General features: G+C 42.1%; 1 protein-coding gene across 1 annotated transcript in view; it reads right to left on the reverse strand.

The window, feature by feature from the left end:
* Window positions 1–18,608, reverse strand: part of crcp (calcitonin gene-related peptide-receptor component protein) — a 68,508-nt gene that overhangs the window by 4,812 nt on the left and 45,088 nt on the right. The window lies entirely within an intron of this gene.

The following is an 18,608-nucleotide window of genomic DNA, read 5'->3' on the forward strand; positions in this document are numbered from 1 at the left end:
CTTTCTATGCCGTTAATAAATATTGTGAATAATTGAGGCCCCAAGACAGATCCCTGCGGGACTCCACTAGTCACATCCTGCCAATGTGAATACTTACTCATTATCCCTACTCTCTGTCGCCTTTCGCTCAGCCAATTTCCTAACCAAGTCCGTACTTTTCCCTCGATTCCATGGGCTTCTATCTTAGCTAACAGTCTCTTATGTGGGACCTTATCGAATGCCTTCTGGAAGTCCATATAAATAACATCCATTGACATTCCCTTGTTCACTACTTTAGTCACCTCTTCAAAAAAATTCAATCAGGTTTGTCAGGCAAGACCTACCTTTCACAAATCCATGCTGGCTCTCCCTGATTAACTGAAAATTCTCGAGGTGTTCAGTCACCCTATCCTTAATTATAGACTCCAGCAATTTACCCACAACAGATGTTCGGCTAACTGGTCTATAATTCCCCGGTTTCCCTCTCTCTCCTTTCTTAAAAAGCGGAGTGACGTGTGCAATTTTCCAATCTAGAGGGACAGTTCCTGAATCTAGAGAACTTTGAAAGATTATAGTTAGGGCATCTGCAATCTGCTCACCTACTTCCTTTAAAACCCTGGGATGGAAACCATCTGGTCCTGGGGATTTGTCACTCTTTAGTGCTATTATTTTCTTCATTACTGTTGCTTTACTTATGTTAATTTTATCGAGTCCCTGTCCCCGATTCAATATTAGTTTTCTTGGGATTTCCGGCATGCTATCCTCTTTTTCGACTGTAAATACTGACGCAAAGTAATTATTCAACATGTCCGCCATTTCCCCATTGTCATTGACAATATCCCCACTTTCAGTTTTTAAGGGGCCAACACTGCTCCTGACCACCCTCTTTTTCCTAATATAACAATAATTCACATTTTCTTACATCTGCAAACTACATTTTTACAACTTTCTGAATGTGAGTTTACAAACTTGATTTAGGGAATTGGACACAAAACCAAAGACCATGTCAATTCCCAGTATTGTTAAAACAAAACCCTAGCCATTGTTAATTTTTTTTAAATCAATAAACCAAAAATAAGTGTCAAATAATAATTTTATTACATTGATCCTGGATGCACTCCAGTCCCTGCGGTGCCCACCGGTCGCGGAAACAGCCATTGTTGATTGTATCCATATGATTAGTGTTAATTGGATTCAGGTGATGCGTATCAATTGGGAACTCTCTTGTATCCATTTCCAAGAGAGCTGATCTAGGGTATGGTGTGGGTGTCATGTGGATCTCTGTGAATAAAGGCTTGGACACAACTGGAGACCAGGCTCTAGTATTCTATCCTTTACCAACTGTCTATTCAGTTCATGACAGCCATTACATTTTGAGTTTGGTGCAGAAATGCTTGTGAAAGGGTAAAAAGTGTGTAGCATTCCCAATTCCTAGATCCGAGCCATTCTAACAAAACAAAAATGGGGTAGATTTTCACTTTTACCGCCTGGGCAGTAATCTGGTGGAGTAGATCGCCTGCCTGTTATAGAACCCGTCCGATTTTAACTTCATTGATTTCTATGGAATGAAAATCGGGTGAGTTCTCTCAAGGCGGTGAAGACAAAAATCGACCTCTAGATTTTCCACGTGGCACGAAAGTTTATTCAAATTCTGAAGTCTTTTAGGAATGTAATTAAAAGTTTTCTTAACTTACACGTTTGTCATTGTTGCAACATTGCTATTCTGTTGTACATACAGTAGTGTGATGTTGACCTCTTTTCCTTTTATGTTGTTTGTTTTCTTTCTTTATTTACTGCAATTGTGTAATTCAAAAATCAAAAACAAGTTTGCATTTCTCAATACCAGAGTAAAAAGAACTGTAACTCCATGTGCTCAAAATTTTATTCTAATTGTGTGTGTTACAATAGTCAGTAGAATGGCGGGGGGGGGGGGGCGGGAATTCCACTCTTAAGGGGTTAAACATCTACATGAAATTTGAACTCTGGAATAAACTAGGAAGAATGACCAACATTGTGTAACTTTGATTTTAACAGCCTATCAATAGTTTGCATGGTTCAGCCTTTAAGTATGTAAGTTTTGTAGACTAGTAAGTATATCTACCCAAACAGTTCCTTTGTATACTTTTGATAAATCATAGGGTGTAGTAAAAGAAACCTGTGCTGACTCTGTATGTCTAGGCACTGCAGGATCCACAACCGAATCATATTTGAGTCTATAGCAGTTACAGACAACCCAAAGTTTAAATTTACTGTATTGTTCAGCTGCTGCAATTTTCATCTGAAAGTCATCTGAATCCAGTAAATTATACTCCAAACCCGTAGGGTGCTGTGCTGACATTATTGTTAAACAAGTTTCGACATAACCTGTCGTTTTGCTCTCTGCTTCCACTGATTGGTATTGCTGAACTGTTACTAAATTGCAACCAAAAAAGCTTACAAAACAAATCTGCATATCTGTACTATTATCAAGATGCAATGTATTCTTCTTATCCAATACAGACTGGAGACACATCACATCACGAGTAATGCCCCCCAAAATCAGTTGGTATATGACAAGTGTTGAATATAGCACGCACTTCCTCCAAGTGTCACCCTTCCTATACCTTTCTGTCATGCTGTTTGCTTCATGCTATTTATGTCAAACTTAAAAAAAATGTACCTATGCATCATACCTACTTCCTAATAAGTCCTTCTATCTCCACCTCCAGGACAAATGGCACCACACTCCTCAGGCCTACTAAAGTTGGGCTTGTTCCCAATAGTTTCTCCCTGCTGGCTCTGCCGCTACCCCAACTCTGAGCCGCCATTTGCCTCTCTTCCCAAAGGTGACTTTTCCCACCTTTCCCTCTACAAGGCCACCCTCCCTCCCCATCCAACTCAACCCTACCGCCTCATGTCCCGTACTTCAAAAGCTGTGTCCCTGGTCCAAGTCACTTAAACACTTGCTGCACTTTTACTATTATAATAATGCAAAAAGTGTTTAAGCAACTTAACAGCCTACTCCTGGTCAGGACCAGGAATACACTGTGGGAGCAGAATTCTCTTAACTTCATCACAACTGAGCCAGTGAAGCTTCTATTATGCAAACGTCAAACAGCACTTGGAAGTTTTAAATAACAGAGGCTTCCCCTGCTCAGTGCTATAAATAAAAACTCATTTTATTCAATCACCACAAATCAGTGGCCCTGACTATAATTACATATTACATAGCTTAAAACAGCATATCCTCTAACTTTACACGAGCAACACCCTCGAAGATCAATGAGAAACAAATTACAAATATGAAAAAAATTACATATTTCACAATAATGTGATTAAACTTAACTGCTGTGTCTTTGAGTACCTACATTATGATTTTATATCCAGCCTCTCTCAAAAGTCTGGTCTTGGACTTGCTATTTTTCACCACAGCACTCACACTGTCAGCTGAAGGAAGATGCCCAGTCAGAGCATGTGTAGAATACACAATTTTCCAGCACGCATCAGTAGGGTTCTCAGTGCAACTGGAAGAGTATTCCTTGAGTTACTTACAGCAATTCAACTTTGCCGCCTTAACAGGACAGGCTGCTAGCTTTAACTCACAACTCCAACTTAGCAGAATAGTACATTGTGCATTACATGGTATAACAAAAAAAAGGATATAGAGGCACTGGAGTAGGTGCGAAAAAGATTTAATAGGTATAACCTCTCAGTTCTGGTATCATCCTATCAGGAAAGATTGAACAGTCTGGGGCTCTTTTCTCTAGAAAAGAGAAGACTGAGCAGTGGCCTGATAGAGGTCTTTAAGATTATGAAAGGGTTTGATAGGGTAGGTGTAGAGAAGATGTTTCCACTTGCGGGGGAGACCAGAACGAGGGGCCATAAATATAAGAAAGTCACTAATAAATCCAATAGGGAATTCAGAAGAAACTTCTTTACCTAGAGAGTGGTTAGAATGTGGAACTCGCTACCACAAGGAGTAGTTGTGGTAACTAGCATAGATGCATTTAAGGAGAAGCTAGATAAGCACATGTGGGAGAAAGAAATAGAAGGCTATGCTGATAGGGTTAGATGAAGTAGGGAGGGAGGAGGCACGTATGGAGCATAAACACCGGCATGGACCTATTGGGCTGAGTGGTCTGTTTCTGTGCTGTAGATTCCATGTAATTCTATGTAATACATTACATGGTATAACAATTCTGTCATTATAAGAAGTGCACCATCTGACTTACTGTAATCAACGCCACAAACTATCTGTTGTTGTTTAATAAATAACCCCCTTCTGAAATTAAAAGTAGTTCTGGATTTGTACAATATAACGAATAAGTTTATTTCTATTATATAACTTTGCAGAGCTGGGCATAATTTGCAATGCTGGAAGGAAAAGTCAACCCCATGTGTCACTTTCTGCGTGGCTGTAAGTGCAGTAAATTCTTTTGGTGTTTCGTAATATTATCTTCTTACTCTCTGTCCCTATCAGCTGTGCATTTCCTTTGGAGGTTTGCTGCGTTCAGTCTACTTTCTGTTTCCGCTCAACTTTTTGCAATTCTCCAGTGTTCTCCCTTCCTGAGTTTATTATTTCTAGCATCTGGATCAACACTTCGCTTACCTTTGTCCAACAAAGTTTGTTCCACTTAGAAAATTCCTCCTCCTATTATTTGCATATCCACACATACACTTTATCGCTACCTACAAAAAATGTTATAGCAACATATATTATAGCTAAAAAGCCCTCAAGAGTGCCGGAAAAATGGGAAGCTTGACTTGTTAGATAATACAAGCTCTACTCATTCAATAACGACATTTAAGTAAGTTCCCCACGTCACTGAGGTCCTCGGCAGGGAGTGTGATGAAAAATTGCATAATCACACAGCCTTTAAAAGTCTGCTACTCAGTATTAAAGAAATGCATCCACTTAAAGGGAAGTGGCCATATATGGGGGTAGAAAAATTGATGGAGCCTTTTTAAAGGTTCAAAAATACTTTTCAGCCAATGCAAAGGAACACTGAAAAGTACAGGATTGAAAAAGACTTGGCAATCCATCTGGCTGGTCCCAAAAACTAATCTCTCTCAATTGTCCACTCCTTCAAAAATCTATCCAATTCACCCGTAAATGTTTCCATGCTATCTGGCTCCCTGGGAAGTCTGTTCCATACACTCATCACCCTCTGTTAATAGTTAGATCTAACCTCTCTGTGCACCTTCATTCTTGTAAGCTTGAGACTCATAGTACCAATAGTCTACTGGTACTATTAGTCTTTGTGGTAATTTCAAACATATTCCCTTAAGAATCTTCACTAATATTTCACTCAGCCTTCTCTTCAAAGCAAATAATCCCAGGTTCTTCAACCAATCCTCATCATTCAGATGCCTGAAGCTAAGTATCACTTTGGTTGCACTGCTTCAGTGGGAGGCAGGGATGGAACAATGAAAACTGAGAACGTGAGGGCATGAAACAGAATCTGTAGGTGTGGCAGACAGCAACTGCACCCAACCCTTTGCCGTATTATGGAACCCCTGGGTGTAGGAGTGCAGCATGCGTGACAGGAGGTGGCAGCAAAGCTCAGCGTTGTCTGCAGAGCATAGAACAGGTGAGGGGAAAAATGGCATAACTTAAGGATTCTGGCAAGGCAAGGTTGCTCAATAATACCTTGTACCTGGTGGATGGCCCAAGATTCTATGCCACAAACTGTTGCACATATTCTGTTCACTGATGCCAAGCCCTTACAGTTCCATCATTGCATCACATGCATAGCCATACTTCAGTAGGGCACACAATCAGGATGCCATACTCGCATCTTCCAGGGGCTTCACATATCAAATCTTTGCAACATAACCGAGTTGCGCAATCACTTAATGACACACATGCTCCTTTAGCTTACAGTATCTCAAGACTACTTATCCACTTGCACCACAAGAAAGCACAAAAGTCAAGGGAACAGTTCCCAACTTGAGAAAGCTCACAAAATCTGTTGCAAATGAATCCGCAGCTGCAGGCAAGATGGTTGTGGGAAAAGAAGTGATAATGAAAGACTTGCAACGCAAAAAATGTGGTGAATACAGAAAACGGTATTAATGCACAAAAGAAAATGCAAATGAAACTAACTAGCAGCTTTAAAAACAAAGGAAACTTTACAAACAACTTTGAAAACTCCAACAGAGCATATCTTTATAGGACAACCAAGCACTCGTGCCTGTTTTATATGGGTGAGATGAGCCATGGGGAGCATGAGAGCCATTTACACAATTTTCAAATGGTATAACAAGGCCTGATAGCGTTGCCTCAAAAAATAGGCAATTTTTTTTGCTGCAAAATGCAGTGCACTGATTCAGGTGCATGGGCCTTCATACACAATTTTACAATGAAAGCTCCCAGCTAATAAGGCTCCACGCTGCCAATGGAGTTTCACAATATTTAAAACATTATATACACAGACCAACATCTGTCAGATATTTATCAACTAAAGACAAAATTTCATCATAAACACCCAACAGAAGATCCCTAATAAACATTAATTTGCATTTATATAGTGCCTTTAACAACAACATCCTAAGGTGCTTCATAGAAGCGTAATCAAAAATGGATGCTGAGCTAAAGGAGATACTAGGAGGAATGAACAAAAGCTTGATCAAAAAGCTGGGTTTTAAAAAGGGTCTTAGAGAGGAGAGGGAGATGGAGAGGTTTTGGGAGGGAATTCCAGAACACAAGGCCGGGTGGATTGATGGCACAGGCACCAATGGTGCGGCGAGAGAGGGGCAAGTGCACAAGAATGAATAGTCTGGTTTGACAGCAATGGACTCAGTGGCAAGGATACAGAGTTTATGGCTGGGGCCAAAGACGATGGCTTCAGTCTTCCCAATGTTTAACTGGAGGAAATTGCAGCTCATCCAAGACGGGTTGTTGGATAAGCTGTGACAGTGGTGGAGAGGTAGAGCTGGGTCTTGCCAGTGTACATGTGGAAGCTAACCCCGTATCTCCAGATGATGTCGCCAAGAGGCAGCTTGTAAATGAGGAAAAGGTGGGGAACTAAGGATAGATCTTTGGGGGACTTCAGAGGTAACGGTGTGGTGGTGGGAAGAGAAGCCATTGTTGGAAATGCAGTGGCTATAATTGGATAGGTAAGAGTGGGACTAAGTGAGGGTAGTCTCACTGAGCTGGACTACAGTTGAGAACTGCTGTGGTGAGAAACCTGATTAGAGAGATTCAAACATGGATTGGCGGGAAAGATGGGAACAGATTTGGGAGGCGACAATGCGTTCAACGACTTCAGAGGAAAGGTAAGTATGGAGATGGGATGGCAGTTTGCAAGGTCAGAATGATAGAGAGTGGGTTATTTCAGGAGGGGAGTGACGGTGGCTTGAAAGGGATGAAGAATAGTACCTGAAGTAACTACGATCAGGCCAGATAAAAATTAACTCCATTGTGTTGTCTGTTTAAAACTAACCGATGCAGACTAGTTATTTTATTGAACACTGGAATCTACATGTGAGGTTAAGACATTTACTTTCTGTTTCTGGGAGAATGGCAGGGGTTCCCATCTATTCAGATTTGTTTGAAAGAATTTTAAGGTAGGGATCAAGTGAATATTTCTTTTGACAAATCATAGACCATGATTCCTAATTATTTCTTACATTTCCTTTGTCCATTCAAAAGGTAGAGACGACGAGCTGATTCTTCTGGCTGTGATGTCGCACAGCCATGGAAAGGGTGCCCGGCAAAATTTACAGATGGTTTGTGCCTAATTCTATCTGCACACTGTTTTCTGTCTGACTGCATTTCCTGTGTTAGAGTGTTTGTGCAAATTTTGTACCATAACCTAATTAATGTCCCAGAATACATACAAAAATATTTAAATGAATACCTGGTACATTTTCCTCGCTTTGGTATGGGACTGTACTTTTTGTTCCATAGCCTATTTTGAATCAGTGCAAAGGAAACTCCTTGTACAATGAGCTCTTGAGAGAAACAAGCTTCAGATTTTTTTTTGGTTGCAATGTTTGCAGCATCTTTTCTAGTACTGTATTGTTTTTGTTATGGACGTTTTCAATTTTGATGATTTTTTAAATGAATACGCATTTTTTGAATTTTTTTTTGAAGGGGACACAAGCATTAATTACATTGAGTTTGTTTTCCAGCAAGTCAAAAACAATAGCTCATTATTACCTGCTAAGTCCCTGGAGAGTGGACTGTAAATGAAGCTTTTATAGAACTTTAGCAGAACACGAAAAGATAATAAAGAACGAAGGCACGTGAGTTTTTCCAATCCCTACTTTCACAGGAGCTCAGGGAGTCACAAGGCATGTTACAAGTTGCAGAGCCCTTGTGAGTGGCAATTGAAAATAAAGTTAATAATGAGGGCTGGTTTGGATGGACCTCAAATACAGCATTTAATAGTTGAAGTGAAACGAGATGAAAAACTATGCCAGGCAGATGAACAGGCGCCTGAGCCCTATCTGCCATTATGCCACCTAGCACACTGCATAATCAGCTCCTATGTGCTGAATGGAAACAATGCTTCAACTGATTTAGTCTTAATCTTCTGAACTCATCCAACACGTTGCAAGCATAGTAATTCTGAGCTGCACTATTCTAGAAATAGATGTTTGCAAACGGTAATATCTCATGTTCCCCAGACGTTTATGAGGAGTTTAGTTTTGTCTAATTCAAACCACTAATGTCTGCAATGAAAGATCAAGGAAAAGCAGCAACATCAACACCCTGGACAGATGTCTCAAGTTAGAGGCATAATTGGAAATAAAGCAATTATTTACAATCGCAATATGTTGTGTAAAGAATCCTTAAAGAAACTCCCAGGATAACGTGCTGCTTTTAAAAAAAAACAATATTTCCATTCTATCAAAATTTTTAATGAGATTTTTTGGCATTGAGTTATGTGCTATCCACCAAAACACCAGAATGCCTGCAGCCACAATTAAGAAAACCTTTTAACTATCCAGTGAATCTAATGTTTTGAAGATTTATTCCTGGGGAACATTATCTAAAAGTTTCAGTTCCACACGTTCAGCCATCATTTTAGTCATAATATTACAGTGCTAAAGAAAAATGTGCCCACAACAACCATGATGTTTGGTTACTGCAACATAATAGATAAAGCTAAGTGTAGGTAAAACTTCTTTATTGAAGGTACACCCATCCCCATCTAAGTAATGTTCAAAAAAAAGAAAAACACGCACACATTTTGCCTGCACAAGATATTTGCTGTTTTGCTGATTGTTGGGAGCAAGGAAAACTGACACCCATTGTTTTGAGTTCCCTCAGTCATTAGGGAGCCAATGTAATGAAATCAGCAATGGGATCACCAGCAACCGGTTATGAAGAAAATCCTGAGCGAGTTTATCCAGTGAGTAACTGGGCCATACAAACAAGGAAATCCAAGGTTTGATGCCTGGTCTGTGCTGAGTTAGCTAATCTCCAGTGGGGCAGCAACAGGAATTCTACAATTAGCCTCAGCACCCTAGAGGGAAAATCAGTCAGGGTTCATGCTCATGATCATATTTAGCAAACCCTGCTGGTAGTGTGTACATGTGGGTGTCAGGCAAGGCAGTTTGCAGTTGAATAGTTTGCTGAAAAAGTAATCATCAAAGCTTACACATGACTAATGGTATACTCTATCCGCTGAACCATACTCCGGCAAGAGTCAATGCCTTCAGGTGGGGAGGGGGAAAACTGCGGGGGGGGGGGGGGGGGGGGGGGAGGAAAGAGAAAGAGAATGGATATCCCAGAAATCCAAATCATTTCCCAACCTGGAAATCAATCTAGAGGTATCAAAGCGAGCTACTTTGGATGCTAGTCAGCAGGACTTCCAATTCAGCTAGTAGCGGACAACAGCAGAATGGGTCCTTGCTGAGCATGTGGACCCATGCACATGTTTGTGGGGGGGGGGGGGGGGGGGGGAAGCAATACCAATAACTCCTATAAGGCAGTCGTTTTCAAAGGACAATCTAGCATTAGCCAAATTCTTTTTTTGATGGTATGGTGTAATTTATATTAAAAGTAATGCACGTCTTTTTTTTACATTACAACAGTGACCACACTTCAAAAGTACTTCATTGGCTGTAAAACGCTTTGGGACATCCTAAGGTCGGGAAAGGCACTATATAAATGCAAGTGCTTTTTTCACGTTTTCTTCAACAGAATAATCCAAATTCCTAAGTTTCCAGATTTTTCATATACTCAGAAATCCAAGCTATAATTTTTTACATTCTACAAATGGATAATAAATTGATAATTCCGCTTACTCCAGCTTCGTGTTTTACTCAATTTGAAAATAAAACTGCAGCACTAATTTGCAGAGCAAAATTTACCAGATAATCAATATGGCAACTCTGAAGCAGTACTTACAGATCTTAGCTTAATTTTGAAACTGAATAAAGCATGAAACTAAAGGATATGTTGTACCTCCAGAAAATGGCACTGCTCCTGTTTCAAGGCTTCTGTTTCATGTATGGAGGGCAATTTTTTTCTTGTAATGCAGATCTTATCCAAGATCTTCTCCTATCTAAGTAGCCTGTTCAGAGACCAGTGCTGCTGACAGTCTAAAAATGGCCAAAAGGACATCTTCCAAGAGTGACTTTCCCTGTGGAGAAATGTCTTGGCTCTTCTTTGCATGTCATGTAGTAGTGCAGCTGGGATGAGGAGCTCAGGGTGTGAGCAATCACAGTTGCAAACCTGGATTCCATCATTCCTTCACCCCTTTCTGTGATTTTTTTTAAAAACTGGTTTTACACTTGAACTGACAACTATTAAAATGTTAATACTGCAGGGGGAAATGTTTAAAATCCTGAGCAATAAGCAACAGATCTTAATTACAGCAGCTATTATAGGTTGCACAGTGGCACATAAACACGTTTGTGCATGGGTTTGATTTTGCTGAGTTTCCATTTTTCGCAACACTGCTATGTATAGATTGTGTCCCACAGGGAAGGTAGTGAAATCTGAAAGAGCACTGTTACCACATCACAATGTCTCATGTACCCATAGCTGATTTAAGCAGGAATGATGGAGACCAACGAGGAGATCACCCACCCACTTGTTCAAAGGTGCATGACCTGGGGAACTAGAGAAAAGTAGGGAGGGGAAAAGAAAACTACTGGTTAACATTTTTTGGTGGGTAATTGTTACAATATCCATTATTATACTGGTTTAGGAGGTGCAACCAATCTACAGTTTTGCCATGCATCTATTATTTTCTCCCAATCTTCCCCAAGGGTACTGGGATTCCAGGCTATTCGACCATAAAAGGAGCCATGGCCAAGTTCAGGTCACGTCCTTGCCCAGTATCCACACGTCTATTTTCCACCAGGTGTCAGTGAATCAGGAGCAGGAGCTGGAGCTGATGTTTTTCCTCCCCCACCAGAGAATATTTTAATAATATGTTTAGGCCTATTCCCTCTTAATACTGCAATCTTGCAAAAATTGTCTGAACTATTGGGGCATCCTAGTTAAACACAAACTAAAAATAAGTTAGATAATTTGCCTACAAAGTGAGAAAGATAAAATCTGTAGGTGGACACAACACTGCCAGATGACGAGCAATACAGACAAGCACTATATATTGGAAGAAAAAAATCAGCAAATGTAGGAACATAGGAGCAGGAGTAGGCCATTCGGTCCTTCCTGCCTGTTCCGCCATTCAGTTAGATCATGGTTGATCAGTATCCTAACTCCATCCACCCGCCTTGCTTCCATATCCCTTATTACCCGTAGCTAGCAAAAATCTATCGATCTCAGATTTAAAATGATTAATTGAGCCAGCATCTACTGTTTTTGTGGGAGACAGTTCCACACTTCCACCACCCTTTGTGTGAAGAAGTGTTTCCTAAATTCTTTCCTGAATGGCCTGGCTCTGATTTTAAGGTTATGTCCCCTTATCCAAGACTCCCCCACCAGCAGAAAAAGTTCTCTCTATCTACCCTATCAATTCCTTTAAAAATCCTACAAACCTCAATCAAATCACCCCTTAACCTTCTATACTCCAGGGAATACAAGCCTAGTTTATATAATCTCTCCTCATAATCTAACCCTTGGAGCCCTGGTAACATTCTTGTGAATCTGTGCTGCACTCCTTCCAAGGCCAATCTATCCTTTCTAAGGTGTGGTGCCCAGAACTGTACACAGTACTCCAGATGTAGTCTAACCAGGTGTTACCAGTCCTATTTTAAATTCGTGAACCATTCATATTTTAAATTCTTTTCTTTTAATTCACACACAAAGTTACAGTACCTTTGGCAACGCTTAGTACACTTTCCCACTCCCAGGCTCTTTCAGCTGTCCACAGGTGACCTCAACTGCCTTTCACCTCATCAGCTTCTTTCAGGTCTCAGAGCCCAGGCCAGCCCCAGCTGTCTTCCAACTTCCTGTTCCGGGGCGCTCTTGCAGCAACACAAAGTCATGCTACTGAGTACATTTGATGTTAGCAACATCTAGAACACTTTCTAACTCCCTGGTTCTTTCAGTAGCCTCAGGGTTCCCTTGCAGGTGCCTTCAGCTCTCAGGGCTGAGATGTAGGACTAGTTAATCTCTATTTTGGGTGATATTTTAGTCAAGCACTTCATTCCAAATTGCTTCTCACAACTATTGGAAAGAATCCAATCTGATCTGAAGTTAATCGTGCGTAAAGGAAATTCACCCTCACTGAAGCAATCATATTTGTCAATAGTACTTTTTAACTGTCAATATAATTTTGACTGCAAGGAATCTGCCTCGACAGTCAGAATTGATTATCTTTAGTTTAACAGTGGAGATTTATTTCTGTTCATTAGACAGTAAGATTGTTTCTCTATTGTTTTAAATAAAGAGCTGTTAGTAGTTGCCAGACACCCTTTGCAGTTTTGGCATTTCCAAATCAGATAAGTGGATTTCTTGGATCATTCTGGTAAGTGCAATATAATACATCAGGTCTGGGCAAAATTCTGACTTGTTTGCGACTGCTTATGTTTCACCTTTCTGGAGTAAGCTAACTTTGGTTTGATCATTAAACATAATCCAAATTGACTATTTTTGGGTGTTGAGAGGACGCAATGATTTAAGCAAAGGGTTGTCATGCCTTAAACAGTAATATATCTGTGTTATAACGTTGTGACTTTAAATGGACAGAATAATGTGAATTTAAAATTGACTTTGATTTGATGTGACTGAGACAGAGTTCTTTTGTCTTAGTATCTAGGAGAATAACAAATGTAAGGAATCTTACTACACCAGGTTATAGTCCAACAGTTTTATTTGAAAATCACAAGCTTTCGGAGGCTTTCTCCTTCGTCAGGTGAGTGTGGGATTCCATGAAGGTTACCACATATATAGTCAGAGAACAATGCCTGGTGATTACAGATAATCTTTCCAACTGCCCGTTGTCAAGGCAATCAGACACAGAGACATTACATACAGGACTACTGAATATACAAACGGTCAGAGCCCAAAGACAGAGAGAGAGAGAAACATCCGAAAGGAAGAGAAAGAGAAAGAATGGCCAGTTGTATTAAAAACAGATAACTCTTTTTTCACTAGTGGGTTTACGTGTAGCATGACATGAACCCAAGATCCCGGTTGAGGCCGTCCTCATGGGTTCGGAACTTGGCTATCAATTTCTGCTCGACGATTTTGCGTTGTCGTGTGTCTCGAAGGCCGCCTTGGAGAACGCTTACCCGAAGATCGGTGGCTGAATGTCCTTGACTGCTGAAGTGTTCCCCGACTGGGAGGGAACCCTCCTGTCTGGCGATTGTTGCGCGGTGTCCGTTCATCCGTTGTTGCAGTGTCTGCATGGTCTCGCCAATGTACCATGCTCCGGGGCATCCTTTCCTGCAACGTATGAGGTAGACAATGTTGGCCGAGTCACAGGAGTATGAACCATGTACCTGGTGGGTGGTGTCCTCTCGTGTGATGGTGGTATCTGTGTCGATGATCTGGAATGTCTTGCAGAGGTTGCCATGGCAAGGTTGTGTGGTGTCGTGGACGCTGTTCTCCTGAAAGCTGGAATTCATCAGGAGAATGAGGCTCCGGGAATTCTTCCACAAATCCCAAGATTTCAGCAGCGAAACCAATGAGACAATCAACGATCCAGAACAGCAGACAGAGGGATCCGCGGCACAGCAACCGAAGAAGAAAGAGTCAAACTGGACTCCTCCGGAGGGTCGCTGCCCTAAGCTTGACATGTATGCTCAAGCTGTCAGGAGATGCGTCAACGCCAGATTCATCAGCCGCACTCACAAGACAGTCCGGAATGTCACCCGAGCACAACGCAACGCCATTGACGCTCTCAAGACCAACCGCAACATAGTCATCAAACCAGCGGACGAAGGAGGAGCCATCGTCATACAGAACAGAACGGACTATTGCAAAGAAGCACACCGACAACTGGACAACCAGGAACACTACAGACGGTTACCCGCAGATCCGACCAAAGAACACACCCAGCAGCTCAACAATCTGATCAAGACCTTCGATCCAGACCTTCAAAGCATCCTACGCGCTCTCATCCCACGTACTCCCCGCGTGGGAGATTTCTACTGCCTCCCAAAGATACACAAAGCCAACACACCCGGACGTCCTATCGTATCAGGCAACAGAACCCTGTGTGGGAACCTCTCTGGATACGTCGAGGGCATCCTGAAACCCATCGTACAGGGAACCCCCAGCTTCTGTCGCGATACTACAGACTTCCTACAAAAACTCAGCACCCACGGACCAGTTGAACCAGGAACACTCCTCACCACGATGGATGTCTCGGCACTCTACACCAGTATCCCCCACGATGACGGCATCGCTGCAACAGCATCAGTACTCAACACCAACAGCCAATCTCCAGACGCCATCCTACAACTCATCCGCTTCATCCTGGATCACAATGTCTTCACCTTCGATAACCAGTTCTTTACCCAAACACATGGAACAGCATGGGGACCAAATTCGCATCCCAATACGCCAACATTTTCATGCACAAGTTCGAACACGACTTCTTCATTGCACAGGACCTCCAACCAACGCTATACACCAGATACATCGACGACATTTTCTTCCTCTGGACCCACAGCGAAGAATCACTGAAGAGACTACACGATAACATCAACAAGTTCCAACCCACCATCAAACTCACCATGGACTACTCCTCAGAATCGGTTTCTTTCTTGGACACACGAATCTCCATCAAAGACGAGCACCTCAGCGCCTCACTCTACCGCAAGCCCACGGACAACCTCACAATGCTCCACTTTTCCAGCTTCCACCCTAACCATGTCAAAGAGGCCATCCCCTATGGACAGGCCCTGCAAATACACAGGATCTGCTCAGACGAGGAGGAACGCGATGGACACCTACAGACGCTGAAAGACGCCCTCGTAAGAACGGGATATGACGCTCGACTCGTTGATCGACGGTTCCGATGGGCCACAGTGAAAAATCACATAGACCTCCTCAGAAGACAAACACGGGACGCAACCAACCCTTCGTCGTCCAGTACTTCCCCGGAGCGGAGAAACTACGCCATGTTCTCCGCAGCCTTCAACATGTCATCGATGACGACGAACACCTCGCTAAGGCCATCCCCACGCCTCCACTACTCGCCTTCAAACAGCCACCCAACCTCAAACAGACCATCGTTTGCAGCAAATTACCCAGCTTTCAGGAGAACAGCGTCCACGACACCACACAACCCTGCCACGGCAACCTCTGCAAGACATGCCAGGTCATCGACACAGATACCACCATCACACGAGAGGACACCACCCACCAGGTACATGGTTCATACTCCTGTGACTCGGCCAACGTTGTCTACCTCATACGTTGCAGGAAAGGATGCCCCGGAGCATGGTACATTGGCGAGATCATGCAGACACTGCGACAACAGATGAACGGACACCGCGCAACAATTGCCAGACAGGAGGGTTCCCTCCCAGTCGGGGAACACTTTAGCAGTCAAGGACATTCAGCCACCGATCTTCGGGTAAGCGTTCTCCAAGGCGGCCTTCGAGACACACGACAACGCAAAATCGTCGAGCAGAAATTGATAGCCAAGTTCCGAACCCATGAGGACGGCCTCAACCGGGATCTTGGGTTCATGTCATGCTACACGTAACCCCACCAGCGAAAAAAAAGTTATTTGTTTTTAGTACAACTGGTTATTCTCTCTCTTTCGGATGTTTCTCTCTCTCTCTGTCTTTCGGCTCTGACCATTTGTATATTCAGTAGTCCTGTATGTAATGTCTCTGTGTCTGATTGCCTTGACAACGGGCAGTTGGAAAGATTATCTGTAATCACCAGGCATTGTTCTCTGACTATATATGCGGTAACCTTCATGGAATCCCACACTCACCTGACGAAGGAGAAAGCCTCCGAAAGCTTGTGATTTTCAAATAAAACTGTTGGACTATAACCTGGTGTTGTAAGATTCCTTACATTTGTCCACCCCAGTCCATTACCGGCATCTCCACATCATAGGAGAATAACAATACACAATACTATTTAGAGACAGCCATTCATTTTGTGGAAGGTGGCTAGCCTTTGTTGATGTTGCTGCCTGTTCAGAACCTGCTTATGGTTAAGTTTGTTTGGCTGGCTTTATCATGTTGTTGAAATGTTAAGTGTCCAGACATTAAGAATGGGTTCAGTTGTGGCCAGGTGTCAAAAACAAGCAACTCAACAGACAGCTGAGACTGCTGTTCATACCTTATTTAAATTTCTTTTCCTTGTGTTGAAATCCCTCCATGGCCTTGCTCCTCCCTTTCTCTGTAACCTCCTCCAGCCGTACAACCCTCCGACAACTCTGCGTTCCTCCAATTCTGGTCTCTTGTGCATCCCCCATTTTCTTCAACCCACCATTGGCGGCCGTGCTTTCAGTTTTCTAGGTCCTAAGCTCTGGAATTTGCTCCCTGAAGCTTTCTGCCTAAAGGCACTCCTTAAAATCTACCTCTTTGATACCTGTCCTAATGTCTCCTTCTTTGGCTGTGTCAATTTTTTTTGTCTAATTATGCTTCTATGAAGTGCCTTAAAATGTCTTATTATGTTAAAAGCACTAGATAAATGCAAATTGTTGTTGTTATCTACTTGAGTGTTAGAAATGACTAATAACCTAATTGCCTATTAGGAAGAACCTCTGATTATTAAATGTGCCTAACTGAACTTCAAAGATCTAACAGGAATATAACTGGACTAAGGCACTGCATTAGATAATTCCCTACTACAAACTCCTTTTCTAGTAGAGGTGTCCTGAGGGGCTATGTGGATTTTTTGCCACATAATGGTTCATTAGAGACTTTGAAAGATTCAAGACTTGTTTTTGAAACAGTTTAATTATCATGCAAGTAAAGTACTGTACTGCGACTTTCTTGCTCTGCATTTCTGCTTCTGCATAATCGCCTTACATGTAAATAAATCTGACTATTGGTTTGGCCTGAATGTTATGGTTGACAGCGTGCTATTTACCATCTGTCAGAGAGGACAGGAGAACACAGTGGGTAGCCTGTGTGGTCTCTGGAGCAAATTCCCTTGGAAGAATATAATTGTTAGTCCTGTGGCACACATAAGGCTGCCAGTTTTGATTCACTAGAGATGCAGGTACGCTTACGGACTGTTGGGAGGAAGCCCAAACTGTAACAGTTACTACTTTTTTGTTGCACATTTTTCCCATCCCCTTCCTTGTTGTTTCACCAGTAAGTAAGGCACAAAGGATTACCGACTTCTGGATCTCTACCCATGTCTCTATGAATTAGCCACTGTCAAACAGGCATAAGGTGGCTAGGAACAAGGCTAATTCTCTATGGGAAAGCAACTGGTCTTCTCTACAACTATTCTGTGTGCAGAATTTCAGACATGAACCCACATGCTCCACATTTTTGTGAATAGCCAAACCATAACCTGTGTTTTTAAAAAGGAGGAATTCTTTTCTGAATTACCACAAGTATTGGTCAACTTTCAAATTTCCTATAGAGAATATAGATATGTTCTTGTTGTTAATCAGTAAATGTATGCTGCACCTAACTTTACTGAAGCACTGTAGTAAAGAAATACTTTCTCTGATCTTTAAGAGATACAACTGAATTACAGTGTAATAGAAAAGAATGGACTTGCATTTATATAGCACCTTTCACAACCTCAGAACTCGCCAAAGCACTTTACAGCCAATTAAGTATTTTTGAAGTGCAGTCACTGTTGTAATATAGGGACCAGCAGCCAATTTGTGCACAGCAAGAGCCCACAAACAGCAATGAGATAATGATCAGATAATCTGTTTTGGTGATAGTTGGTTGAAGGAATAAATATTGGCTAGGACATCAGAGAGAATTCCCCTGCTCTTCTTCCAATAGTGCCATGAGATCTTTTACATGCACCTGAGAGGGCAGACGGGACCTTGGTTTAAAGTCTCATCCGAAAGACGGCACTTCCAACAGTGCAGCGCTCCCTCAGTATTGCACTGAAACGTCAGCCTAGATTATTTGCTCAAGTCTGTGGAGTGGGACTTGAACCCACAACTTTCTGACTCAGAGGTGAGAGTGCTACCACTGAGAAAAGGCTGACACCTATAATGAGGTCAAAACGGAACAATTTTTTTTCCCCTGTGAAGCACCGTTAATTGTCCTGCAGGGCAGTGGAAAACTGATACAAAACAACTAAATCACCATCTACACATGTTGAAGATGGA

Source organism: Heptranchias perlo, chromosome 28 (assembly GCF_035084215.1).
Source record: "Heptranchias perlo isolate sHepPer1 chromosome 28, sHepPer1.hap1, whole genome shotgun sequence".
NCBI lineage: Eukaryota > Metazoa > Chordata > Chondrichthyes > Hexanchiformes > Hexanchidae > Heptranchias > Heptranchias perlo.